The sequence below is a fragment of the Schistocerca cancellata genome, unplaced genomic scaffold, assembly GCF_023864275.1.
Source record: "Schistocerca cancellata isolate TAMUIC-IGC-003103 unplaced genomic scaffold, iqSchCanc2.1 HiC_scaffold_1114, whole genome shotgun sequence".
Taxonomy (NCBI): Eukaryota; Metazoa; Arthropoda; class Insecta; order Orthoptera; family Acrididae; genus Schistocerca; species Schistocerca cancellata.
The window spans coordinates 120,721-145,526 of record NW_026047113.1 but is presented as its reverse complement, the minus strand read 5'-3'; the positions used below and the strand labels follow the sequence as shown (position 1 = coordinate 145,526).

The 24,806-nt window shown below is 55.2% G+C and overlaps 26 non-coding genes across 26 annotated transcripts; all 26 read right to left on the bottom strand.

Annotated features, from left to right (window-relative positions):
- Nucleotides 1-207: 207 nt before the first annotated feature.
- On the bottom strand, nucleotides 208-326 carry LOC126158739 (5S ribosomal RNA). The gene has a single exon (XR_007533724.1). It is a non-coding gene; the product is annotated as a 5S ribosomal RNA (ribosomal RNA).
- An 845-nt stretch (nucleotides 327-1,171) lies between these two features.
- LOC126158738 (5S ribosomal RNA) lies at nucleotides 1,172-1,290 on the bottom strand. Its single transcript, XR_007533723.1, has one exon. It is a non-coding gene; the product is annotated as a 5S ribosomal RNA (ribosomal RNA).
- Nucleotides 1,291-2,139: 849 nt separating this feature from the next.
- Nucleotides 2,140-2,258, bottom strand: LOC126158737 (5S ribosomal RNA). Its single transcript, XR_007533722.1, has one exon. It is a non-coding gene; the product is annotated as a 5S ribosomal RNA (ribosomal RNA).
- Nucleotides 2,259-3,103: 845 nt separating this feature from the next.
- On the bottom strand, nucleotides 3,104-3,222 carry LOC126158736 (5S ribosomal RNA). Its single transcript, XR_007533721.1, has one exon. It is a non-coding gene; the product is annotated as a 5S ribosomal RNA (ribosomal RNA).
- An 850-nt stretch (nucleotides 3,223-4,072) lies between these two features.
- Nucleotides 4,073-4,191, bottom strand: LOC126158734 (5S ribosomal RNA). The gene has a single exon (XR_007533719.1). It is a non-coding gene; the product is annotated as a 5S ribosomal RNA (ribosomal RNA).
- Nucleotides 4,192-5,036: 845 nt separating this feature from the next.
- Nucleotides 5,037-5,155, bottom strand: LOC126158963 (5S ribosomal RNA). The gene has a single exon (XR_007533934.1). It is a non-coding gene; the product is annotated as a 5S ribosomal RNA (ribosomal RNA).
- An 845-nt stretch (nucleotides 5,156-6,000) lies between these two features.
- On the bottom strand, nucleotides 6,001-6,119 carry LOC126158733 (5S ribosomal RNA). Its single transcript, XR_007533718.1, has one exon. It is a non-coding gene; the product is annotated as a 5S ribosomal RNA (ribosomal RNA).
- Nucleotides 6,120-6,964: 845 nt separating this feature from the next.
- On the bottom strand, nucleotides 6,965-7,083 carry LOC126158732 (5S ribosomal RNA). Its single transcript, XR_007533717.1, has one exon. It is a non-coding gene; the product is annotated as a 5S ribosomal RNA (ribosomal RNA).
- Nucleotides 7,084-7,928: 845 nt separating this feature from the next.
- LOC126158925 (5S ribosomal RNA) lies at nucleotides 7,929-8,047 on the bottom strand. The gene has a single exon (XR_007533899.1). It is a non-coding gene; the product is annotated as a 5S ribosomal RNA (ribosomal RNA).
- An 845-nt stretch (nucleotides 8,048-8,892) lies between these two features.
- Nucleotides 8,893-9,011, bottom strand: LOC126158730 (5S ribosomal RNA). The gene has a single exon (XR_007533716.1). It is a non-coding gene; the product is annotated as a 5S ribosomal RNA (ribosomal RNA).
- Nucleotides 9,012-9,856: 845 nt separating this feature from the next.
- On the bottom strand, nucleotides 9,857-9,975 carry LOC126158729 (5S ribosomal RNA). Its single transcript, XR_007533715.1, has one exon. It is a non-coding gene; the product is annotated as a 5S ribosomal RNA (ribosomal RNA).
- An 845-nt stretch (nucleotides 9,976-10,820) lies between these two features.
- On the bottom strand, nucleotides 10,821-10,939 carry LOC126158728 (5S ribosomal RNA). Its single transcript, XR_007533714.1, has one exon. It is a non-coding gene; the product is annotated as a 5S ribosomal RNA (ribosomal RNA).
- An 845-nt stretch (nucleotides 10,940-11,784) lies between these two features.
- LOC126158887 (5S ribosomal RNA) lies at nucleotides 11,785-11,903 on the bottom strand. The gene has a single exon (XR_007533863.1). It is a non-coding gene; the product is annotated as a 5S ribosomal RNA (ribosomal RNA).
- Nucleotides 11,904-12,753: 850 nt separating this feature from the next.
- Nucleotides 12,754-12,872, bottom strand: LOC126158727 (5S ribosomal RNA). The gene has a single exon (XR_007533713.1). It is a non-coding gene; the product is annotated as a 5S ribosomal RNA (ribosomal RNA).
- An 845-nt stretch (nucleotides 12,873-13,717) lies between these two features.
- LOC126158726 (5S ribosomal RNA) lies at nucleotides 13,718-13,836 on the bottom strand. Its single transcript, XR_007533712.1, has one exon. It is a non-coding gene; the product is annotated as a 5S ribosomal RNA (ribosomal RNA).
- An 845-nt stretch (nucleotides 13,837-14,681) lies between these two features.
- Nucleotides 14,682-14,800, bottom strand: LOC126158725 (5S ribosomal RNA). The gene has a single exon (XR_007533711.1). It is a non-coding gene; the product is annotated as a 5S ribosomal RNA (ribosomal RNA).
- Nucleotides 14,801-15,645: 845 nt separating this feature from the next.
- LOC126158724 (5S ribosomal RNA) lies at nucleotides 15,646-15,764 on the bottom strand. The gene has a single exon (XR_007533710.1). It is a non-coding gene; the product is annotated as a 5S ribosomal RNA (ribosomal RNA).
- An 845-nt stretch (nucleotides 15,765-16,609) lies between these two features.
- On the bottom strand, nucleotides 16,610-16,728 carry LOC126158722 (5S ribosomal RNA). The gene has a single exon (XR_007533708.1). It is a non-coding gene; the product is annotated as a 5S ribosomal RNA (ribosomal RNA).
- An 845-nt stretch (nucleotides 16,729-17,573) lies between these two features.
- LOC126158721 (5S ribosomal RNA) lies at nucleotides 17,574-17,692 on the bottom strand. The gene has a single exon (XR_007533707.1). It is a non-coding gene; the product is annotated as a 5S ribosomal RNA (ribosomal RNA).
- An 845-nt stretch (nucleotides 17,693-18,537) lies between these two features.
- Nucleotides 18,538-18,656, bottom strand: LOC126158720 (5S ribosomal RNA). Its single transcript, XR_007533706.1, has one exon. It is a non-coding gene; the product is annotated as a 5S ribosomal RNA (ribosomal RNA).
- Nucleotides 18,657-19,490: 834 nt separating this feature from the next.
- On the bottom strand, nucleotides 19,491-19,609 carry LOC126158719 (5S ribosomal RNA). Its single transcript, XR_007533705.1, has one exon. It is a non-coding gene; the product is annotated as a 5S ribosomal RNA (ribosomal RNA).
- An 845-nt stretch (nucleotides 19,610-20,454) lies between these two features.
- LOC126158718 (5S ribosomal RNA) lies at nucleotides 20,455-20,573 on the bottom strand. Its single transcript, XR_007533704.1, has one exon. It is a non-coding gene; the product is annotated as a 5S ribosomal RNA (ribosomal RNA).
- An 834-nt stretch (nucleotides 20,574-21,407) lies between these two features.
- On the bottom strand, nucleotides 21,408-21,526 carry LOC126158716 (5S ribosomal RNA). Its single transcript, XR_007533702.1, has one exon. It is a non-coding gene; the product is annotated as a 5S ribosomal RNA (ribosomal RNA).
- An 840-nt stretch (nucleotides 21,527-22,366) lies between these two features.
- Nucleotides 22,367-22,485, bottom strand: LOC126158714 (5S ribosomal RNA). The gene has a single exon (XR_007533701.1). It is a non-coding gene; the product is annotated as a 5S ribosomal RNA (ribosomal RNA).
- An 845-nt stretch (nucleotides 22,486-23,330) lies between these two features.
- LOC126158931 (5S ribosomal RNA) lies at nucleotides 23,331-23,449 on the bottom strand. Its single transcript, XR_007533905.1, has one exon. It is a non-coding gene; the product is annotated as a 5S ribosomal RNA (ribosomal RNA).
- Nucleotides 23,450-24,289: 840 nt separating this feature from the next.
- LOC126158713 (5S ribosomal RNA) lies at nucleotides 24,290-24,408 on the bottom strand. Its single transcript, XR_007533700.1, has one exon. It is a non-coding gene; the product is annotated as a 5S ribosomal RNA (ribosomal RNA).
- Between the last annotated feature and the right edge of the window lie 398 nt (nucleotides 24,409-24,806).

Here is a 24,806-nt window from a genome sequence, read left to right as displayed (position 1 = left end):
TCAGAAATCACCTGCCGATTCGTACTGTTTTGTCGTTTTCAAAGTCCTCTCGGCAAACTTGGTTAGCACATTCTCCCTCAAACTGAGTTAATTACTGCATTTTCGTACCATTACAGTAGTTTAAAAGGCATAAAGAAGCATCTTTGTCACAACAGAAAGGTAGTTTGAAAATTGGGCTGGTGACATAACAAAATAAAACAGGAAGGGAGCCAGCAGCACCCGGGTTTCCCAGGCGGTCACCCATCCAAGTACTAGCCGGGCCCGATGATGCTTAACTTCGGTGATCGGACGAGAACCGCTGTATTCATCATGGTATGGCCGTTGGCGCTCATCTAATGTAGGAGCACGGCAGAATTCGCGTTCGGCTTTTCTCCCAACACACAAAATGTTAGTTTTCGGCCGCATTTGACGAAAGCGCTTCCTTCCGCAACAGCCAGTTCCTCGTGGACGGCGGGGGGAGGCGCGCCCGGCGTCCCAGCAGAGTGACGGCCGAATTGGCGGGCGCACCGCCGCGTGTGTGAGACGCACTGCTGCTCGTTGCACCCCCTGTCATTCGCTGGGCGCGTGCAGCCTTCGACACTAGCGGAGGACGCATCTTGTCCCTGGTGTTCAGCGGAGGGCCTGTGCGGTGTGTGGCAGTGTCGTGCTGGAGGGCCCACTGGTAGCGATGTGGGCTTCCTCGCCTCGCCTCGCCTCGCCTCGCCTCACACCAGGTGTCTGCGTAGTTTGCAGTGCATTCGCACCATTCCTATCCCTGTCCCTGTCCCCGTCCCGACTTGTCCCGACTTTGCTCGACTGCCGCTCGCTGCCGCTCGGGTCGTGGTCCATATGACAGCGCAAGCACGACAAACGTCTGCGGGACGAGACGAGACGAGACGAGACGAGACGACTAAGGAATAAATTCGTGGTTACAATTCAAATTTGGAACTCTACACTCCTACACAACAATAGGCGGTGACGTATTTCAGAAATCACCTGCCGATTCGTACTGTTTTGTCGTTTTCAAAGTCCTCTCGGCAAACTTGGTTAGCACATTCTCCCTCAAACTGAGTTAATTACTGCATTTTCGTACCATTACAGTAGTTTAAAAGGCATAAAGAAGCATCTTTGTCACAACAGAAAGGTAGTTTGAAAATTGGGCTGGTGACATAACAAAATAAAACAGGAAGGGAGCCAGCAGCACCCGGGTTTCCCAGGCGGTCACCCATCCAAGTACTAGCCGGGCCCGATGATGCTTAACTTCGGTGATCGGACGAGAACCGCTGTATTCATCATGGTATGGCCGTTGGCGCTCATCTAATGTAGGAGCACGGCAGAATTCGCGTTCGGCTTTTCTCCCAACACACAAAATTTTAGTTTTCGGCCGCATTTGACGAAAGCGCTTCCTTCCGCAACAGCCAGTTCCTCGTGGACGGCGGGGGGAGGCGCGCCCGGCGTCCCAGCAGAGTGACGGCCGAATTGGCGGGCGCACCGCCGCGTGTGTGAGACGCACTGCTGCTCGTTGCACCCCCTGTCATTCGCTGGGCGCGTGCAGCCTTCGACACTAGCGGAGGACGCATCTTGTCCCTGGTGTTCAGCGGAGGGCCTGTGCGGTGTGTGGCAGTGTCGTGCTGGAGGGCCCACTGGTAGCGATGTGGGCTTCCTCGCCTCGCCTGCCTCGCCTCGCCTCACACCAGGTGTCTGCGTAGTTTGCAGTGCATTCGCACCATTCCTATCCCTGTCCCTGTCCCCGTCCCGACTTGTCCCGACTTTGCTCGACTGCCGCTCGCTGCCGCTCGGGTCGTGGTCCATATGACAGCGCAAGCACGACAAACGTCTGCGGGACGAGACGAGACGAGACGAGACGAGACGAGACGACTAAGGAATAAATTCGTGGTTACAAATCAAATTTGGAACTCTACACTCCTACACAACAATAGGCGGTGACGTATTTCAGAAATCACCTGCCGATTCGTACTGTTTTGTCGTTTTCAAAGTCCTCTCGGCAAACTTGGTTAGCACATTCTCCCTCAAACTGAGTTAATTACTGCATTTTCGTACCATTACAGTAGTTTAAAAGGCATAAAGAAGCATCTTTGTCACAACAGAAAGGTAGTTTGAAAATTGGGCTGGTGACATAACAAAATAAAACAGGAAGGGAGCCAGCAGCACCCGGGTTTCCCAGGCGGTCACCCATCCAAGTACTAGCCGGGCCCGATGATGCTTAACTTCGGTGATCGGACGAGAACCGCTGTATTCATCATGGTATGGCCGTTGGCGCTCATCTAATGTAGGAGCACGGCAGAATTCGCGTTCGGCTTTTCTCCCAACACACAAAATGTTAGTTTTCGGCCGCATTTGACGAAAGCGCTTCCTTCCGCAACAGCCAGTTCCTCGTGGACGGCGGGGGGAGGCGCGCCCGGCGTCCCAGCAGAGTGACGGCCGAATTGGCGGGCGCACCGCCGCGTGTGTGAGACGCACTGCTGCTCGTTGCACCCCCTGTCATTCGCTGGGCGCGTGCAGCCTTCGACACTAGCGGAGGACGCATCTTGTCCCTGGTGTTCAGCGGAGGGCCTGTGCGGTGTGTGGCAGTGTCGTGCTGGAGGGCCCACTGGTAGCGATGTGGGCTTCCTCGCCTCGCCTCGCCTCGCCTCGCCTCACACCAGGTGTCTGCGTAGTTTGCAGTGCATTCGCACCATTCCTATCCCTGTCCCTGTCCCCGTCCCGACTTGTCCCGACTTTGCTCGACTGCCGCTCGCTGCCGCTCGGGTCGTGGTCCATATGACAGCGCAAGCACGACAAACGTCTGCGGGACGAGACGAGACGAGACGAGACGAGACGACTAAGGAATAAATTCGTGGTTACAAATCAAATTTGGAACTCTACACTCCTACACAACAATAGGCGGTGACGTATTTCAGAAATCACCTGCCGATTCGTACTGTTTTGTCGTTTTCAAAGTCCTCTCGGCAAACTTGGTTAGCACATTCTCCCTCAAACTGAGTTAATTACTGCATTTTCGTACCATTACAGTAGTTTAAAAGGCATAAAGAAGCATCTTTGTCACAACAGAAAGGTAGTTTGAAAATTGGGCTGGTGACATAACAAAATAAAACAGGAAGGGAGCCAGCAGCACCCGGGTTTCCCAGGCGGTCACCCATCCAAGTACTAGCCGGGCCCGATGATGCTTAACTTCGGTGATCGGACGAGAACCGCTGTATTCATCATGGTATGGCCGTTGGCGCTCATCTAATGTAGGAGCACGGCAGAATTCGCGTTCGGCTTTTCTCCCAACACACAAAATGTTAGTTTTCGGCCGCATTTGACGAAAGCGCTTCCTTCCGCAACAGCCAGTTCCTCGTGGACGGCGGGGGGAGGCGCGCCCGGCGTCCCAGCAGAGTGACGGCCGAATTGGCGGGCGCACCGCCGCGTGTGTGAGACGCACTGCTGCTCGTTGCACCCCCTGTCATTCGCTGGGCGCGTGCAGCCTTCGACACTAGCGGAGGACGCATCTTGTCCCTGGTGTTCAGCGGAGGGCCTGTGCGGTGTGTGGCAGTGTCGTGCTGGAGGGCCCACTGGTAGCGATGTGGGCTTCCTCGCCTCGCCTCGCCTCGCCTCGCCTCACACCAGGTGTCTGCGTAGTTTGCAGTGCATTCGCACCATTCCTATCCCTGTCCCTGTCCCCGTCCCGACTTGTCCCGACTTTGCTCGACTGCCGCTCGCTGCCGCTCGGGTCGTGGTCCATATGACAGCGCAAGCACGACAAACGTCTGCGGGACGAGACGAGACGAGACGAGACGAGACGAGACGACTAAGGAATAAATTCGTGGTTACAATTCAAATTTGGAACTCTACACTCCTACACAACAATAGGCGGTGACGTATTTCAGAAATCACCTGCCGATTCGTACTGTTTTGTCGTTTTCAAAGTCCTCTCGGCAAACTTGGTTAGCACATTCTCCCTCAAACTGAGTTAATTACTGCATTTTCGTACCATTACAGTAGTTTAAAAGGCATAAAGAAGCATCTTTGTCACAACAGAAAGGTAGTTTGAAAATTGGGCTGGTGACATAACAAAATAAAACAGGAAGGGAGCCAGCAGCACCCGGGTTTCCCAGGCGGTCACCCATCCAAGTACTAGCCGGGCCCGATGATGCTTAACTTCGGTGATCGGACGAGAACCGCTGTATTCATCATGGTATGGCCGTTGGCGCTCATCTAATGTAGGAGCACGGCAGAATTCGCGTTCGGCTTTTCTCCCAACACACAAAATGTTAGTTTTCGGCCGCATTTGACGAAAGCGCTTCCTTCCGCAACAGCCAGTTCCTCGTGGACGGCGGGGGGAGGCGCGCCCGGCGTCCCAGCAGAGTGACGGCCGAATTGGCGGGCGCACCGCCGCGTGTGTGAGACGCACTGCTGCTCGTTGCACCCCCTGTCATTCGCTGGGCGCGTGCAGCCTTCGACACTAGCGGAGGACGCATCTTGTCCCTGGTGTTCAGCGGAGGGCCTGTGCGGTGTGTGGCAGTGTCGTGCTGGAGGGCCCACTGGTAGCGATGTGGGCTTCCTCGCCTCGCCTCGCCTCGCCTCGCCTCACACCAGGTGTCTGCGTAGTTTGCAGTGCATTCGCACCATTCCTATCCCTGTCCCTGTCCCCGTCCCGACTTGTCCCGACTTTGCTCGACTGCCGCTCGCTGCCGCTCGGGTCGTGGTCCATATGACAGCGCAAGCACGACAAACGTCTGCGGGACGAGACGAGACGAGACGAGACGAGACGACTAAGGAATAAATTCGTGGTTACAATTCAAATTTGGAACTCTACACTCCTACACAACAATAGGCGGTGACGTATTTCAGAAATCACCTGCCGATTCGTACTGTTTTGTCGTTTTCAAAGTCCTCTCGGCAAACTTGGTTAGCACATTCTCCCTCAAACTGAGTTAATTACTGCATTTTCGTACCATTACAGTAGTTTAAAAGGCATAAAGAAGCATCTTTGTCACAACAGAAAGGTAGTTTGAAAATTGGGCTGGTGACATAACAAAATAAAACAGGAAGGGAGCCAGCAGCACCCGGGTTTCCCAGGCGGTCACCCATCCAATTACTAGCCGGGCCCGATGATGCTTAACTTCGGTGATCGGACGAGAACCGCTGTATTCATCATGGTATGGCCGTTGGCGCTCATCTAATGTAGGAGCACGGCAGAATTCGCGTTCGGCTTTTCTCCCAACACACAAAATGTTAGTTTTCGGCCGCATTTGACGAAAGCGCTTCCTTCCGCAACAGCCAGTTCCTCGTGGACGGCGGGGGGAGGCGCGCCCGGCGTCCCAGCAGAGTGACGGCCGAATTGGCGGGCGCACCGCCGCGTGTGTGAGACGCACTGCTGCTCGTTGCACCCCCTGTCATTCGCTGGGCGCGTGCAGCCTTCGACACTAGCGGAGGACGCATCTTGTCCCTGGTGTTCAGCGGAGGGCCTGTGCGGTGTGTGGCAGTGTCGTGCTGGAGGGCCCACTGGTAGCGATGTGGGCTTCCTCGCCTCGCCTCGCCTCGCCTCGCCTCACACCAGGTGTCTGCGTAGTTTGCAGTGCATTCGCACCATTCCTATCCCTGTCCCTGTCCCCGTCCCGACTTGTCCCGACTTTGCTCGACTGCCGCTCGCTGCCGCTCGGGTCGTGGTCCATATGACAGCGCAAGCACGACAAACGTCTGCGGGACGAGACGAGACGAGACGAGACGAGACGACTAAGGAATAAATTCGTGGTTACAATTCAAATTTGGAACTCTACACTCCTACACAACAATAGGCGGTGACGTATTTCAGAAATCACCTGCCGATTCGTACTGTTTTGTCGTTTTCAAAGTCCTCTCGGCAAACTTGGTTAGCACATTCTCCCTCAAACTGAGTTAATTACTGCATTTTCGTACCATTACAGTAGTTTAAAAGGCATAAAGAAGCATCTTTGTCACAACAGAAAGGTAGTTTGAAAATTGGGCTGGTGACATAACAAAATAAAACAGGAAGGGAGCCAGCAGCACCCGGGTTTCCCAGGCGGTCACCCATCCAAGTACTAGCCGGGCCCGATGATGCTTAACTTCGGTGATCGGACGAGAACCGCTGTATTCATCATGGTATGGCCGTTGGCGCTCATCTAATGTAGGAGCACGGCAGAATTCGCGTTCGGCTTTTCTCCCAACACACAAAATGTTAGTTTTCGGCCGCATTTGACGAAAGCGCTTCCTTCCGCAACAGCCAGTTCCTCGTGGACGGCGGGGGGAGGCGCGCCCGGCGTCCCAGCAGAGTGACGGCCGAATTGGCGGGCGCACCGCCGCGTGTGTGAGACGCACTGCTGCTCGTTGCACCCCCTGTCATTCGCTGGGCGCGTGCAGCCTTCGACACTAGCGGAGGACGCATCTTGTCCCTGGTGTTCAGCGGAGGGCCTGTGCGGTGTGTGGCAGTGTCGTGCTGGAGGGCCCACGGGTAGCGATGTGGGCTTCCTCGCCTCGCCTCGCCTCGCCTCGCCTCACACCAGGTGTCTGCGTAGTTTGCAGTGCATTCGCACCATTCCTATCCCTGTCCCTGTCCCCGTCCCGACTTGTCCCGACTTTGCTCGACTGCCGCTCGCTGCCGCTCGGGTCGTGGTCCATATGACAGCGCAAGCACGACAAACGTCTGCGGGACGAGACGAGACGAGACGAGACGAGACGACTAAGGAATAAATTCGTGGTTACAAATCAAATTTGGAACTCTACACTCCTACACAACAATAGGCGGTGACGTATTTCAAAAATCACCTGCCGATTCGTACTGTTTTGTCGTTTTCAAAGTCCTCTCGGCAAACTTGGTTAGCACATTCTCCCTCAAACTGAGTTAATTACTGCATTTTCGTACCATTACAGTAGTTTAAAAGGCATAAAGAAGCATCTTTGTCACAACAGAAAGGTAGTTTGAAAATTGGGCTGGTGACATAACAAAATAAAACAGGAAGGGAGCCAGCAGCACCCGGGTTTCCCAGGCGGTCACCCATCCAAGTACTAGCCGGGCCCGATGATGCTTAACTTCGGTGATCGGACGAGAACCGCTGTATTCATCATGGTATGGCCGTTGGCGCTCATCTAATGTAGGAGCACGGCAGAATTCGCGTTCGGCTTTTCTCCCAACACACAAAATGTTAGTTTTCGGCCGCATTTGACGAAAGCGCTTCCTTCCGCAACAGCCAGTTCCTCGTGGACGGCGGGGGGAGGCGCGCCCGGCGTCCCAGCAGAGTGACGGCCGAATTGGCGGGCGCACCGCCGCGTGTGTGAGACGCACTGCTGCTCGTTGCACCCCCTGTCATTCGCTGGGCGCGTGCAGCCTTCGACACTAGCGGAGGACGCATCTTGTCCCTGGTGTTCAGCGGAGGGCCTGTGCGGTGTGTGGCAGTGTCGTGCTGGAGGGCCCACTGGTAGCGATGTGGGCTTCCTCGCCTCGCCTCGCCTCGCCTCGCCTCACACCAGGTGTCTGCGTAGTTTGCAGTGCATTCGCACCATTCCTATCCCTGTCCCTGTCCCCGTCCCGACTTGTCCCGACTTTGCTCGACTGCCGCTCGCTGCCGCTCGGGTCGTGGTCCATATGACAGCGCAAGCACGACAAACGTCTGCGGGACGAGACGAGACGAGACGAGACGAGACGACTAAGGAATAAATTCGTGGTTACAAATCAAATTTGGAACTCTACACTCCTACACAACAATAGGCGGTGACGTATTTCAGAAATCACCTGCCGATTCGTACTGTTTTGTCGTTTTCAAAGTCCTCTCGGCAAACTTGGTTAGCACATTCTCCCTCAAACTGAGTTAATTACTGCATTTTCGTACCATTACAGTAGTTTAAAAGGCATAAAGAAGCATCTTTGTCACAACAGAAAGGTAGTTTGAAAATTGGGCTGGTGACATAACAAAATAAAACAGGAAGGGAGCCAGCAGCACCCGGGTTTCCCAGGCGGTCACCCATCCAAGTACTAGCCGGGCCCGATGATGCTTAACTTCGGTGACCGGACGAGAACCGCTGTATTCATCATGGTATGGCCGTTGGCGCTCATCTAATGTAGGAGCACGGCAGAATTCGCGTTCGGCTTTTCTCCCAACACACAAAATGTTAGTTTTCGGCCGCATTTGACGAAAGCGCTTCCTTCCGCAACAGCCAGTTCCTCGTGGACGGCGGGGGGAGGCGCGCCCGGCGTCCCAGCAGAGTGACGGCCGAATTGGCGGGCGCACCGCCGCGTGTGTGAGACGCACTGCTGCTCGTTGCACCCCCTGTCATTCGCTGGGCGCGTGCAGCCTTCGACACTAGCGGAGGACGCATCTTGTCCCTGGTGTTCAGCGGAGGGCCTGTGCGGTGTGTGGCAGTGTCGTGCTGGAGGGCCCACTGGTAGCGATGTGGGCTTCCTCGCCTCGCCTCGCCTCGCCTCGCCTCACACCAGGTGTCTGCGTAGTTTGCAGTGCATTCGCACCATTCCTATCCCTGTCCCTGTCCCCGTCCCGACTTGTCCCGACTTTGCTCGACTGCCGCTCGCTGCCGCTCGGGTCGTGGTCCATATGACAGCGCAAGCACGACAAACGTCTGCGGGACGAGACGAGACGAGACGAGACGAGACGACTAAGGAATAAATTCGTGGTTACAAATCAAATTTGGAACTCTACACTCCTACACAACAATAGGCGGTGACGTATTTCAGAAATCACCTGCCGATTCGTACTGTTTTGTCGTTTTCAAAGTCCTCTCGGCAAACTTGGTTAGCACATTCTCCCTCAAACTGAGTTAATTACTGCATTTTCGTACCATTACAGTAGTTTAAAAGGCATAAAGAAGCATCTTTGTCACAACAGAAAGGTAGTTTGAAAATTGGGCTGGTGACATAACAAAATAAAACAGGAAGGGAGCCAGCAGCACCCGGGTTTCCCAGGCGGTCACCCATCCAAGTACTAGCCGGGCCCGATGATGCTTAACTTCGGTGATCGGACGAGAACCGCTGTATTCATCATGGTATGGCCGTTGGCGCTCATCTAATGTAGGAGCACGGCAGAATTCGCGTTCGGCTTTTCTCCCAACACACAAAATGTTAGTTTTCGGCCGCATTTGACGAAAGCGCTTCCTTCCGCAACAGCCAGTTCCTCGTGGACGGCGGGGGGAGGCGCGCCCGGCGTCCCAGCAGAGTGACGGCCGAATTGGCGGGCGCACCGCCGCGTGTGTGAGACGCACTGCTGCTCGTTGCACCCCCTGTCATTCGCTGGGCGCGTGCAGCCTTCGACACTAGCGGAGGACGCATCTTGTCCCTGGTGTTCAGCGGAGGGCCTGTGCGGTGTGTGGCAGTGTCGTGCTGGAGGGCCCACTGGTAGCGATGTGGGCTTCCTCGCCTCGCCTCGCCTCGCCTCGCCTCACACCAGGTGTCTGCGTAGTTTGCAGTGCATTCGCACCATTCCTATCCCTGTCCCTGTCCCCGTCCCGACTTGTCCCGACTTTGCTCGACTGCCGCTCGCTGCCGCTCGGGTCGTGGTCCATATGACAGCGCAAGCACGACAAACGTCTGCGGGACGAGACGAGACGAGACGAGACGAGACGACTAAGGAATAAATTCGTGGTTACAAATCAAATTTGGAACTCTACACTCCTACACAACAATAGGCGGTGACGTATTTCAGAAATCACCTGCCGATTCGTACTGTTTTGTCGTTTTCAAAGTCCTCTCGGCAAACTTGGTTAGCACATTCTCCCTCAAACTGAGTTAATTACTGCATTTTCGTACCATTACAGTAGTTTAAAAGGCATAAAGAAGCATCTTTGTCACAACAGAAAGGTAGTTTGAAAATTGGGCTGGTGACATAACAAAATAAAACAGGAAGGGAGCCAGCAGCACCCGGGTTTCCCAGGCGGTCACCCATCCAAGTACTAGCCGGGCCCGATGATGCTTAACTTCGGTGATCGGACGAGAACCGCTGTATTCATCATGGTATGGCCGTTGGCGCTCATCTAATGTAGGAGCACGGCAGAATTCGCGTTCGGCTTTTCTCCCAACACACAAAATGTTAGTTTTCGGCCGCATTTGACGAAAGCGCTTCCTTCCGCAACAGCCAGTTCCTCGTGGACGGCGGGGGGAGGCGCGCCCGGCGTCCCAGCAGAGTGACGGCCGAATTGGCGGGCGCACCGCCGCGTGTGTGAGACGCACTGCTGCTCGTTGCACCCCCTGTCATTCGCTGGGCGCGTGCAGCCTTCGACACTAGCGGAGGACGCATCTTGTCCCTGGTGTTCAGCGGAGGGCCTGTGCGGTGTGTGGCAGTGTCGTGCTGGAGGGCCCACTGGTAGCGATGTGGGCTTCCTCGCCTCGCCTCGCCTCGCCTCGCCTCACACCAGGTGTCTGCGTAGTTTGCAGTGCATTCGCACCATTCCTATCCCTGTCCCTGTCCCCGTCCCGACTTGTCCCGACTTTGCTCGACTGCCGCTCGCTGCCGCTCGGGTCGTGGTCCATATGACAGCGCAAGCACGACAAACGTCTGCGGGACGAGACGAGACGAGACGAGACGAGACGACTAAGGAATAAATTCGTGGTTACAAATCAAATTTGGAACTCTACACTCCTACACAACAATAGGCGGTGACGTATTTCAGAAATCACCTGCCGATTCGTACTGTTTTGTCGTTTTCAAAGTCCTCTCGGCAAACTTGGTTAGCACATTCTCCCTCAAACTGAGTTAATTACTGCATTTTCGTACCATTACAGTAGTTTAAAAGGCATAAAGAAGCATCTTTGTCACAACAGAAAGGTAGTTTGAAAATTGGGCTGGTGACATAACAAAATAAAACAGGAAGGGAGCCAGCAGCACCCGGGTTTCCCAGGCGGTCACCCATCCAAGTACTAGCCGGGCCCGATGATGCTTAACTTCGGTGATCGGACGAGAACCGCTGTATTCATCATGGTATGGCCGTTGGCGCTCATCTAATGTAGGAGCACGGCAGAATTCGCGTTCGGCTTTTCTCCCAACACACAAAATGTTAGTTTTCGGCCGCATTTGACGAAAGCGCTTCCTTCCGCAACAGCCAGTTCCTCGTGGACGGCGGGGGGAGGCGCGCCCGGCGTCCCAGCAGAGTGACGGCCGAATTGGCGGGCGCACCGCCGCGTGTGTGAGACGCACTGCTGCTCGTTGCACCCCCTGTCATTCGCTGGGCGCGTGCAGCCTTCGACACTAGCGGAGGACGCATCTTGTCCCTGGTGTTCAGCGGAGGGCCTGTGCGGTGTGTGGCAGTGTCGTGCTGGAGGGCCCACTGGTAGCGATGTGGGCTTCCTCGCCTCGCCTCGCCTCGCCTCGCCTCACACCAGGTGTCTGCGTAGTTTGCAGTGCATTCGCACCATTCCTATCCCTGTCCCTGTCCCCGTCCCGACTTGTCCCGACTTTGCTCGACTGCCGCTCGCTGCCGCTCGGGTCGTGGTCCATATGACAGCGCAAGCACGACAAACGTCTGCGGGACGAGACGAGACGAGACGAGACGAGACGACTAAGGAATAAATTCGTGGTTACAAATCAAATTTGGAACTCTACACTCCTACACAACAATAGGCGGTGACGTATTTCAGAAATCACCTGCCGATTCGTACTGTTTTGTCGTTTTCAAAGTCCTCTCGGCAAACTTGGTTAGCACATTCTCCCTCAAACTGAGTTAATTACTGCATTTTCGTACCATTACAGTAGTTTAAAAGGCATAAAGAAGCATCTTTGTCACAACAGAAAGGTAGTTTGAAAATTGGGCTGGTGACATAACAAAATAAAACAGGAAGGGAGCCAGCAGCACCCGGGTTTCCCAGGCGGTCACCCATCCAAGTACTAGCCGGGCCCGATGATGCTTAACTTCGGTGATCGGACGAGAACCGCTGTATTCATCATGGTATGACCGTTGGCGCTCATCTAATGTAGGAGCACGGCAGAATTCGCGTTCGGCTTTTCTCCCAACACACAAAATGTTAGTTTTCGGCCGCATTTGACGAAAGCGCTTCCTTCCGCAACAGCCAGTTCCTCGTGGACGGCGGGGGGAGGCGCGCCCGGCGTCCCAGCAGAGTGACGGCCGAATTGGCGGGCGCACCGCCGCGTGTGTGAGACGCACTGCTGCTCGTTGCACCCCCTGTCATTCGCTGGGCGCGTGCAGCCTTCGACACTAGCGGAGGACGCATCTTGTCCCTGGTGTTCAGCGGAGGGCCTGTGCGGTGTGTGGCAGTGTCGTGCTGGAGGGCCCACTGGTAGCGATGTGGGCTTCCTCGCCTCGCCTCGCCTCGCCTCGCCTCACACCAGGTGTCTGCGTAGTTTGCAGTGCATTCGCACCATTCCTATCCCTGTCCCTGTCCCCGTCCCGACTTGTCCCGACTTTGCTCGACTGCCGCTCGCTGCCGCTCGGGTCGTGGTCCATATGACAGCGCAAGCACGACAAACGTCTGCGGGACGAGACGAGACGAGACGAGACGAGACGAGACGACTAAGGAATAAATTCGTGGTTACAATTCAAATTTGGAACTCTACACTCCTACACAACAATAGGCGGTGACGTATTTCAGAAATCACCTGCCGATTCGTACTGTTTTGTCGTTTTCAAAGTCCTCTCGGCAAACTTGGTTAGCACATTCTCCCTCAAACTGAGTTAATTACTGCATTTTCGTACCATTACAGTAGTTTAAAAGGCATAAAGAAGCATCTTTGTCACAACAGAAAGGTAGTTTGAAAATTGGGCTGGTGACATAACAAAATAAAACAGGAAGGGAGCCAGCAGCACCCGGGTTTCCCAGGCGGTCACCCATCCAAGTACTAGCCGGGCCCGATGATGCTTAACTTCGGTGATCGGACGAGAACCGCTGTATTCATCATGGTATGGCCGTTGGCGCTCATCTAATGTAGGAGCACGGCAGAATTCGCGTTCGGCTTTTCTCCCAACACACAAAATGTTAGTTTTCGGCCGCATTTGACGAAAGCGCTTCCTTCCGCAACAGCCAGTTCCTCGTGGACGGCGGGGGGAGGCGCGCCCGGCGTCCCAGCAGAGTGACGGCCGAATTGGCGGGCGCACCGCCGCGTGTGTGAGACGCACTGCTGCTCGTTGCACCCCCTGTCATTCGCTGGGCGCGTGCAGCCTTCGACACTAGCGGAGGACGCATCTTGTCCCTGGTGTTCAGCGGAGGGCCTGTGCGGTGTGTGGCAGTGTCGTGCTGGAGGGCCCACTGGTAGCGATGTGGGCTTCCTCGCCTCGCCTCGCCTCGCCTCGCCTCACACCAGGTGTCTGCGTAGTTTGCAGTGCATTCGCACCATTCCTATCCCTGTCCCTGTCCCCGTCCCGACTTGTCCCGACTTTGCTCGACTGCCGCTCGCTGCCGCTCGGGTCGTGGTCCATATGACAGCGCAAGCACGACAAACGTCTGCGGGACGAGACGAGACGAGACGAGACGAGACGACTAAGGAATAAATTCGTGGTTACAAATCAAATTTGGAACTCTACACTCCTACACAACAATAGGCGGTGACGTATTTCAGAAATCACCTGCCGATTCGTACTGTTTTGTCGTTTTCAAAGTCCTCTCGGCAAACTTGGTTAGCACATTCTCCCTCAAACTGAGTTAATTACTGCATTTTCGTACCATTACAGTAGTTTAAAAGGCATAAAGAAGCATCTTTGTCACAACAGAAAGGTAGTTTGAAAATTGGGCTGGTGACATAACAAAATAAAACAGGAAGGGAGCCAGCAGCACCCGGGTTTCCCAGGCGGTCACCCATCCAAGTACTAGCCGGGCCCGATGATGCTTAACTTCGGTGATCGGACGAGAACCGCTGTATTCATCATGGTATGGCCGTTGGCGCTCATCTAATGTAGGAGCACGGCAGAATTCGCGTTCGGCTTTTCTCCCAACACACAAAATGTTAGTTTTCGGCCGCATTTGACGAAAGCGCTTCCTTCCGCAACAGCCAGTTCCTCGTGGACGGCGGGGGGAGGCGCGCCCGGCGTCCCAGCAGAGTGACGGCCGAATTGGCGGGCGCACCGCCGCGTGTGTGAGACGCACTGCTGCTCGTTGCACCCCCTGTCATTCGCTGGGCGCGTGCAGCCTTCGACACTAGCGGAGGACGCATCTTGTCCCTGGTGTTCAGCGGAGGGCCTGTGCGGTGTGTGGCAGTGTCGTGCTGGAGGGCCCACTGGTAGCGATGTGGGCTTCCTCGCCTCGCCTCGCCTCGCCTCGCCTCACACCAGGTGTCTGCGTAGTTTGCAGTGCATTCGCACCATTCCTATCCCTGTCCCTGTCCCCGTCCCGACTTGTCCCGACTTTGCTCGACTGCCGCTCGCTGCCGCTCGGGTCGTGGTCCATATGACAGCGCAAGCACGACAAACGTCTGCGGGACGAGACGAGACGAGACGAGACGAGACGACTAAGGAATAAATTCGTGGTTACAAATCAAATTTGGAACTCTACACTCCTACACAACAATAGGCGGTGACGTATTTCAGAAATCACCTGCCGATTCGTACTGTTTTGTCGTTTTCAAAGTCCTCTCGGCAAACTTGGTTAGCACATTCTCCCTCAAACTGAGTTAATTACTGCATTTTCGTACCATTACAGTAGTTTAAAAGGCATAAAGAAGCATCTTTGTCACAACAGAAAGGTAGTTTGAAAATTGGGCTGGTGACATAACAAAATAAAACAGGAAGGGAGCCAGCAGCACCCGGGTTTCCCAGGCGGTCACCCATCCAAGTACTAGCCGGGCCCGATGATGCTTAACTTCGGTGATCGGACGAGAACCGCTGTATTCATCATGGTATGGCCGTTGGCGCTCATCTAATGTAGGAGCACGGCAGAATTCGCGTTCGGCTTTTCTCCCAACACACAAAATGTTAGTTTTCGGCCGCATTTGACGAAAGCGCTTCCTTCCGCAACAGCCAGTTCCTCGTGGACGGCGGGGGGAGGCGCGCCCGGCGTCCCAGCAGAGTGACGGCCGAATTGGCGGGCGCACCGCCGCGTGTGTGAGACGCACTGCTGCTCGTTGCACCCCCTGTCATTCGCTGGGCGCGTGCAGCCTTCGACACTAGCGGAGGACGCATCTTGTCCCTGGTGTTCAGCGGAGGGCCTGTGCGGTGTGTGGCAGTGTCGTGCTGGAGGGCCCACTGGTAGCGATGTGGGCTTCCTCGCCTCGCCTCGCCTCGCCTCGCCTCACACCAGGTGTCTGCGTAGTTTGCAGTGCATTCGCACCATTCCTATCCCTGTCCCTGTCCCCGTCCCGACTTGTCCCGACTTTGCTCGACTGCCGCTCGCTGCCGCTCGGGTCGTGGTCCATATGACAGCGCAAGCACGACAAACGTCTGCGGGACGAGACGAGACGAGACGAGACGAGACGACTAAGGAATAAATTCGTGGTTACAAATCAAATTTGGAACTCTACACTCCTACACAACAATAGGCGGTGACGTATTTCAGAAATCACCTGCCGATTCGTACTGTTTTGTCGTTTTCAAAGTCCTCTCGGCAAACTTGGTTAGCACATTCTCCCTCAAACTGAGTTAATTACTGCATTTTCGTACCATTACAGTAGTTTAAAAGGCATAAAGAAGCATCTTTGTCACAACAGAAAGGTAGTTTGAAAATTGGGCTGGTGACATAACAAAATAAAACAGGAAGGGAGCCAGCAGCACCCGGGTTTCCCAGGCGGTCACCCATCCAAGTACTAGCCGGGCCCGATGATGCTTAACTTCGGTGATCGGACGAGAACCGCTGTATTCATCATGGTATGGCCGTTGGCGCTCATCTAATGTAGGAGCACGGCAGAATTCGCGTTCGGCTTTTCTCCCAACACACAAAATGTTAGTTTTCGGCCGCATTTGACGAAAGCGCTTCCTTCCGCAACAGCCAGTTCCTCGTGGACGGCGGGGGGAGACGCGCCCGGCGTCCCAGCAGAGTGACGGCCGAATTGGCGGGCGCACCGCCGCGTGTGTGAGACGCACTGCTGCTCGTTGCACCCCCTGTCATTCGCTGGGCGCGTGCAGCCTTCGACACTAGCGGAGGACGCATCTTGTCCCTGGTGTTCAGCGGAGGGCCTGTGCGGTGTGTGGCAGTGTCGTGCTGGAGGGCCCACTGGTAGCGATGTGGGCTTCCTCGCCTCGCCTCGCCTCGCCTCGCCTCACACCAGGTGTCTGCGTAGTTTGCAGTGCATTCGCACCATTCCTATCCCTGTCCCTGTCCCCGTCCCGACTTGTCCCGACTTTGCTCGACTGCCGCTCGCTGCCGCTCGGGTCGTGGTCCATATGACAGCGCAAGCACGACAAACGTCTGCGGGACGAGACGAGACGAGACGAGACGAGACGACTAAGGAATAAATTCGTGGTTACAAATCAAATTTGGAACTCTACACTCCTACACAACAATAGGCGGTGACGTATTTCAGAAATCACCTGCCGATTCGTACTGTTTTGTCGTTTTCAAAGTCCTCTCGGCAAACTTGGTTAGCACATTCTCCCTCAAACTGAGTTAATTACTGCATTTTCGTACCATTACAGTAGCTTAAAAGGCATAAAGAAGCATCTTTGTCACAACAGAAAGGTAGTTTGAAAATTGGGCTGGTGACATAACAAAATAAAACAGGAAGGGAGCCAGCAGCACCCGGGTTTCCCAGGCGGTCACCCATCCAAGTACTAGCCGGGCCCGATGATGCTTAACTTCGGTGATCGGACGAGAACCGCTGTATTCATCATGGTATGGCCGTTGGCGCTCATCTAATGTAGGAGCACGGCAGAATTCGCGTTCGGCTTTTCTCCCAACACACAAAATGTTAGTTTTCGGCCGCATTTGACGAAAGCGCTTCCTTCCGCAACAGCCAGTTCCTCGTGGACGGCGGGGGGAGACGCGCCCGGCGTCCCAGCAGAGTGACGGCCGAATTGGCGGGCGCACCGCCGCGTGTGTGAGACGCACTGCTGCTCGTTGCACCCCCTGTCATTCGCTGGGCGCGTGCAGCCTTCGACACTAGCGGAGGACGCATCTTGTCCCTGGTGTTCAGCGGAGGGCCTGTGCGGTGTGTGGCAGTGTCGTGCTGGAGGGCCCACTGGTAGCGATGTGGGCTTCCTCGCCTCGCCTCGCCTCGCCTCGCCTCACACCAGGTGTCTGCGTAGTTTTCAGTGCATTCGCACCATTCCTATCCCTGTCCCTGTCCCCGTCCCGACTTGTCCCGACTTTGCTCGACTGCCGCTCGCTGCCGCTCGGGTCGTGGTCCATATGACAGCGCAAGCACGACAAACGTCTGCGGGACGAGACGAGACGAGACGAGACGAGACGACTAAGGAATAAATTCGTGGTTACAAATCAAATTTGGAACTCTACACTCCTACACAACAATAGGCGGTGACGTATTTCAGAAATCACCTGCCGATTCGTACTGTTTTGTCGTTTTCAAAGTCCTCTCGGCAAACTTGGTTAGCACATTCTCCCTCAAACTGAGTTAATTACTGCATTTTCGTACCATTACAGTAGCTTAAAAGGCATAAAGAAGCATCTTTGTCACAACAGAAAGGTAGTTTGAAAATTGGGCTGGTGACATAACAAAATAAAACAGGAAGGGAGCCAGCAGCACCCGGGTTTCCCAGGCGGTCACCCATCCAAGTACTAGCCGGGCCCGATGATGCTTAACTTCGGTGATCGGACGAGAACCGCTGTATTCATCATGGTATGGCCGTTGGCGCTCATCTAATGTAGGAGCACGGCAGAATTCGCGTTCGGCTTTTCTCCCAACACACAAAATGTTAGTTTTCGGCCGCATTTGACGAAAGCGCTTCCTTCCGCAACAGCCAGTTCCTCGTGGACGGCGGGGGGAGGCGCGCCCGGCGTCCCAGCAGAGTGACGGCCGAATTGGCGGGCGCACCGCCGCGTGTGTGAGACGCACTGCTGCTCGTTGCACCCCCTGTCATTCGCTGGGCGCGTGCAGCCTTCGACACTAGCGGAGGACGCATCTTGTCCCTGGTGTTCAGCGGAGGGCCTGTGCGGTGTGTGGCAGTGTCGTGCTGGAGGGCCCACTGGTAGCGATGTGGGCTTCCTCGCCTCGCCTCGCCTCGCCTCGCCTCACACCAGGTGTCTGCGTAGTTTGCAGTGCATTCGCACCATTCCTATCCCTGTCCCTGTCCCCGTCCCGACTTGTCCCGACTTTGCTCGACTGCCGCTCTCTGCCGCTCGGGTCGTGGTCCATATGACAGCGCAAGCACGACAAACGTCTGCGGGACGAGACGAGACGAGACGAGACGAGACGACTAAGGAATAAATTCGTGGTTACAAATCAAATTTGGAACTCTACACTCCTACACAACAATAGGCGGTGACGTATTTCAGAAATCACCTGCCGATTCGTACTGTTTTGTCGTTTTCAAAGTCCTCTCGGCAAACTTGGTTAGCACATTCTCCCTCAAACTGAGTTAATTACTGCATTTTCGTACCATTACAGTAGCTTAAAAGGCATAAAGAAGCATCTTTGTCACAACAGAAAGGTAGTTTGAAAATTGGGCTGGTGACATAACAAAATAAAACAGGAAGGGAGCCAGCAGCACCCGGGTTTCCCAGGCGGTCACCCATCCAAGTACTAGCCGGGCCCGATGATGCTTAACTTCGGTGATCGGACGAGAACCGCTGTATTCATCATGGTATGGCCGTTGGCGCTCATCTAATGTAGGAGCACGGCAGAATTCGCGTTCGGCTTTTCTCCCAACACACAAAATGTTAGTTTTCGGCCGCATTTGACGAAAGCGCTTCCTTCCGCAACAGCCAGTTCCTCGTGGACGGCGGGGGGAGGCGCGCCCGGCGTCCCAGCAGAGTGACGGCCGAATTGGCGGGCGCACCGCCGCGTGTGTGAGACGCACTGCTGCTCGTTGCACCCCCTGTCATTCGCTGGGCGCGTGCAGCCTTCGACACTAGCGGAGGACGCATCTTGTCCCTGGTGTTCAGCGGAGGGCCTGTGCGGTGTGTGGCAGTGTCGTGCTGGAGGGCCCACTGGTAGCGATGTGGGCTTCCTCGCCTCGCCTCGCCTCGCCTCGCCTCACACCAGGTGTCTGCGTAGTTTGCAGTGCATTCGCACCATTCCTATCCCTGTCCCTGTCCCCGTCCCGACTTGTCCCGACTTTGCTCGACTGCCGCTCGCTGCCGCTCGGGTCGTGGTCCATATGACAGCGCAAGCACGACAAACGTCTGCGGGACGAGACGAGACGAGACGAGACGACTAAGGAATAAATTCCTGGTTACAATTTGGAACTCTACACTCCTACACAACAATAGGCGGTGACGTATTTCAGAAATCACCTGCCGATTCGTACTGTTTTGTCGTTTTCAAAGTCCTCTCGGCAAACTTGGTTAGCACATTCTCCCTCAAACTGAGTTAATTACTGCATTTTCGTACCATTACAGTAGTTTAAAAGGCATAAAGAAGCATCTTTGTCACAACAGAAAGGTAGTTTGAAAATTGGGCTGGTGACATAACAAAATAAAACAGGAAGGGAGCCAGCAGCACCCGGGTTTCCCAGGCGGTCACCCATCCAAGTACTAGCCGGGCCCGATGATGCTTAACTTCGGTGATCGGACGAGAACCGCTGTATTCATCATGGTATGGCCGTTGGCGCTCATCTAATGTAGGAGCACGGCAGAATTCGCGTTCGGCTTTTCTCCCAACACACAAAATGTTAGTTTTCGGCCGCATTTGACGAAAGCGCTTCCTTCCGCAACAGCCAGTTCCTCGTGGACGGCGGGGGGAGGCGCGCCCGGCGTCCCAGCAGAGTGACGGCCGAATTGGCGGGCGCACCGCCGCGTGTGTGAGACGCACTGCTGCTCGTTGCACCCCCTGTCATTCGCTGGGCGCGTGCAGCCTTCGACACTAGCGGAGGACGCATCTTGTCCCTGGTGTTCAGCGGAGGGCCTGTGCGGTGTGTGGCAGTGTCGTGCTGGAGGGCCCACTGGTAGCGATGTGGGCTTCCTCGCCTCGCCTCGCCTCGCCTCGCCTCACACCAGGTGTCTGCGTAGTTTGCAGTGCATTCGCACCATTCCTATCCCTGTCCCTGTCCCCGTCCCGACTTGTCCCGACTTTGCTCGACTGCCGCTCGCTGCCGCTCGGGTCGTGGTCCATATGACAGCGCAAGCACGACAAACGTCTGCGGGACGAGACGAGACGAGACGAGACGAGACGACTAAGGAATAATTTCGTGGTTACAATTCAAATTTGGAACTCTACACTCCTACACAACAATAGGCGGTGACGTATTTCAGAAATCACCTGCCGATTCGTACTGTTTTGTCGTTTTCAAAGTCCTCTCGGCAAACTTGGTTAGCACATTCTCCCTCAAACTGAGTTAATTACTGCATTTTCGTACCATTACAGTAGTTTAAAAGGCATAAAGAAGCATCTTTGTCACAACAGAAAGGTAGTTTGAAAATTGGGCTGGTGACATAACAAAATAAAACAGGAAGGGAGCCAGCAGCACCCGGGTTTCCCAGGCGGTCACCCATCCAAGTACTAGCCGGGCCCGATGATGCTTAACTTCGGTGATCGGACGAGAACCGCTGTATTCATCATGGTATGGCCGTTGGCGCTCATCTAATGTAGGAGCACGGCAGAATTCGCGTTCGGCTTTTCTCCCAACACACAAAATGTTAGTTTTCGGCCGCATTTGACGAAAGCGCTTCCTTCCGCAACAGCCAGTTCCTCGTGGACGGCGGGGGGAGGCGCGCCCGGCGTCCCAGCAGAGTGACGGCCGAATTGGCGGGCGCACCGCCGCGTGTGTGAGACGCACTGCTGCTCGTTGCACCCCCTGTCATTCGCTGGGCGCGTGCAGCCTTCGACACTAGCGGAGGATGCATCTTGTCCCTGGTGTTCAGCGGAGGGCCTGTGCGGTGTGTGGCAGTGTCGTGCTGGAGGGCCCACTGGTAGCGATGTGGGCTTCCTCGCCTCGCCTCGCCTCGCCTCGCCTCACACCAGGTGTCTGCGTAGTTTGCAGTGCATTCGCACCATTCCTATCCCTGTCCCTGTCCCCGTCCCGACTTGTCCCGACTTTGCTCGACTGCCGCTCGCTGCCGCTCGGGTCGTGGTCCATATGACAGCGCAAGCACGACAAACGTCTGCGGGACGAGACGAGACGAGACGAGACGACTAAGGAATAAATTCCTGGTTACAATTTGGAACTCTACACTCCTACACAACAATAGGCGGTGACGTATTTCAGAAATCACCTGCCGATTCGTACTGTTTTGTCGTTTTCAAAGTCCTCTCGGCAAACTTGGTTAGCACATTCTCCCTCAAACTGAGTTAATTACTGCATTTTCGTACCATTACAGTAGTTTAAAAGGCATAAAGAAGCATCTTTGTCACAACAGAAAGGTAGTTTGAAAATTGGGCTGGTGACATGACAAAATAAAACAGGAAGGGAGCCAGCAGCACCCGGGTTTCCCAGGCGGTCACCCATCCAAGTACTAGCCGGGCCCGATGATGCTTAACTTCGGTGATCGGACGAGAACCGCTGTATTCATCATGGTATGGCCGTTGGCGCTCATCTAATGTAGGAGCACGGCAGAATTCGCGTTCGGCTTTTCTCCCAACACACAAAATGTTAGTTTTCGGCCGCATTTGACGAAAGCGCTTCCTTCCGCAACAGCCAGTTCCTCGTGGACGGCGGGGGGAGGCGCGCCCGGCGTCCCAGCAGAGTGACGGCCGAATTGGCGGGCGCACCGCCGCGTGTGTGAGACGCACTGCTGCTCGTTGCACCCCCTGTCATTCGCTGGGCGCGTGCAGCCTTCGACACTAGCGGAGGACGCATCTTGTCCCTGGTGTTCAGCGGAGGGCCTGTGCGGTGTGTGGCAGTGTCGTGCTGGAGGGCCCACTGGTAGCGATGTGGGCTTCCTCGCCTCGCCTCGCCTCGCCTCGCCTCACACCAGGTGTCTGCGTAGTTTTCAGTGCATTCGCACCATTCCTATCCCTGTCCCTGTCCCCGTCCCGACTTGTCCCGACTTTGCTCGACTGCCGCTCGCTGCCGCTCGGGTCGTGGTCCATATGACAGCGCAAGCACGACAAACGTCTGCGGGACGAGACGAGACGAGACGAGACGACTAAGGAATAAATTCGTGGTTACAAATCAAATTTGGAACTCTACACTCCTACACAACAATAGGCGGTGACGTATTTCAGAAATCACCTGCCGATTCGTACTGTTTTGTCGTTTTCAAAGTCCTCTCGGCAAACTTGGTTAGCACATTCTCCCTCAAACTGAGTTAATTACTGCATTTTCGTACCATTACAGTAGTTTAAAAGGCATAAAGAAGCATCTTTGTCACAACAGAAAGGTAGTTTGAAAATTGGGCTGGTGACATAACAAAATAAAACAGGAAGGGAGCCAGCAGCACCCGGGTTTCCCAGGCGGTCACCCATCCAAGTACTAGCCGGGCCCGATGATGCTTAACTTCGGTGATCGGACGAGAACCGCTGTATTCATCATGGTATGGCCGTTGGCGCTCATCTAATGTAGGAGCACGGCAGAATTCGCGTTCGGCTTTTCTCCCAACACACAAAATGTTAGTTTTCGGCCGCATTTGACGAAAGCGCTTCCTTCCGCAACAGCCAGTTCCTCGTGGACGGCGGGGGGAGGCGCGCCCGGCGTCCCAGCAGAGTGACGGCCGAATTGGCGGGCGCACCGCCGCGTGTGTGAGACGCACTGCTGCTCGTTGCACCCCCTGTCATTCGCTGGGCGCGTGCAGCCTTCGACACTAGCGGAGGACGCATCTTGTCCCTGGTGTTCAGCGGAGGGCCTGTGCGGTGTGTGGCAGTGTCGTGCTGGAGGGCCCACTGGTAGCGATGTGGGCTTCCTCGCCTCGCCTCGCCTCGCCTCGCCTCACACCAGGTGTCTGCGTAGTTTGCAGTGCATTCGCACCATTCCTATCCCTGTCCCTGTCCCCGTCCCGACTTGTCCCGACTTTGCTCGACTGCCGCTCGCTGCCGCTCGGGTCGTGGTCCATATGACAGCGCAAGCACGACAAACGTCTGCGGGACGAGACGAGACGAGACGAGACGAGACGACTAAGGAATAAATTCGTGGTTACAAATCAAATTTGGAACTCTACACTCCTACACAACAATAGGCGGTGACGTATTTCAGAAATCACCTGCCGATTCGTACTGTTTTGTCGTTTTCAAAGTCCTCTCGGCAAACTTGGTTAGCACATTCTCCCTCAAACTGAGTTAATTACTGCATTTTCGTACCATTACAGTAGTTTAAAAGGCATAAAGAAGCATCTTTGTCACAACAGAAAGGTAGTTTGAAAATTGGGCTGGTGACATGACAAAATAAAACAGGAAGGGAGCCAGCAGCACCCGGGTTTCCCAGGCGGTCACCCATCCAAGTACTAGCCGGGCCCGATTATGCTTAACTTCGGTGATCGGACGAGAACCGCTGTATTCATCATGGTATGGCCGTTGGCGCTCATCTAATGTAGGAGCACGGCAGAATTCGCGTTCGGCTTTTCTCCCAACACACAAAATGTTAGTTTTCGGCCGCATTTGACGAAAGCGCTTCCTTCCGCAACAGCCAGTTCCTCGTGGACGGCGGGGGGAGGCGCGCCCGGCGTCCCAGCAGAGTGACGGCCGAATTGGCGGGCGCACCGCCGCGTGTGTGAGACGCACTGCTGCTCGTTGCACCCCCTGTCATTCGCTGGGCGCGTGCAGCCTTCGACACTAGCGGAGGACGCATCTTGTCCCTGGTGTTCAGCGGAGGGCCTGTGCGGTGTGTGGCAGTGTCGTGCTGGAGGGCCCACTGGTAGCGATGTGGGCTTCCTCGCCTCGCCTCGCCTCGCCTCGCCTCACACCAGGTGTCTGCGTAGTTTTCAGTGCATTCGCACCATTCCTATCCCTGTCCCTGTCCCCGTCCCGACTTGTCCCGACTTTGCTCGACTGCCGCTCGCTGCCGCTCGGGTCGTGGTCCATATGACAGCGCAAGCACGACAAACGTCTGCGGGACGAGACGAGACGAGACGAGACGACTAAGGAATAAATTCGTGGTTACAAATCAAATTTGGAACTCTACACTCCTACACAACAATAGGCGGTGACGTATTTCAGAAATCACCTGCCGATTCGTACTGTTTTGTCGTTTTCAAAGTCCTCTCGGCAAACTTGGTTAGCACATTCTCCCTCAAACTGAGTTAATTACTGCATTTTCGTACCATTACAGTAGTTTAAAAGGCATAAAGAAGCATCTTTGTCACAACAGAAAGGTAGTTTGAAAATTGGGCTGGTGACATAACAAAATAAAACAGGAAGGGAGCCAGCAGCACCCGGGTTTCCCAGGCGGTCACCCATCCAAGTACTAGCCGGGCCCGATGATGCTTAACTTCGGTGATCGGACGAGAACCGCTGTATTCATCATGGTATGGCCGTTGGCGCTCATCTAATGTAGGAGCACGGCAGAATTCGCGTTCGGCTTTTCTCCCAACACACAAAATGTTAGTTTTCGGCCGCATTTGACGAAAGCGCTTCCTTCCGCAACAGCCAGTTCCTCGTGGACGGCGGGGGGAGGCGCGCCCGGCGTCCCAGCAGAGTGACGGCCGAATTGGCGGGCGCACCGCCGCGTGTGTGAGACGCACTGCTGCTCGTTGCACCCCCTGTCATTCGCTGGGCGCGTGCAGCCTTCGACACTAGCGGAGGACGCATCTTGTCCCTGGTGTTCAGCGGAGGGCCTGTGCGGTGTGTGGCAGTGTCGTGCTGGAGGGCCCACTGGTAGCGATGTGGGCTTCCTCGCCTCGCCTCGCCTCGCCTCGCCTCACACCAGGTGTCTGCGTA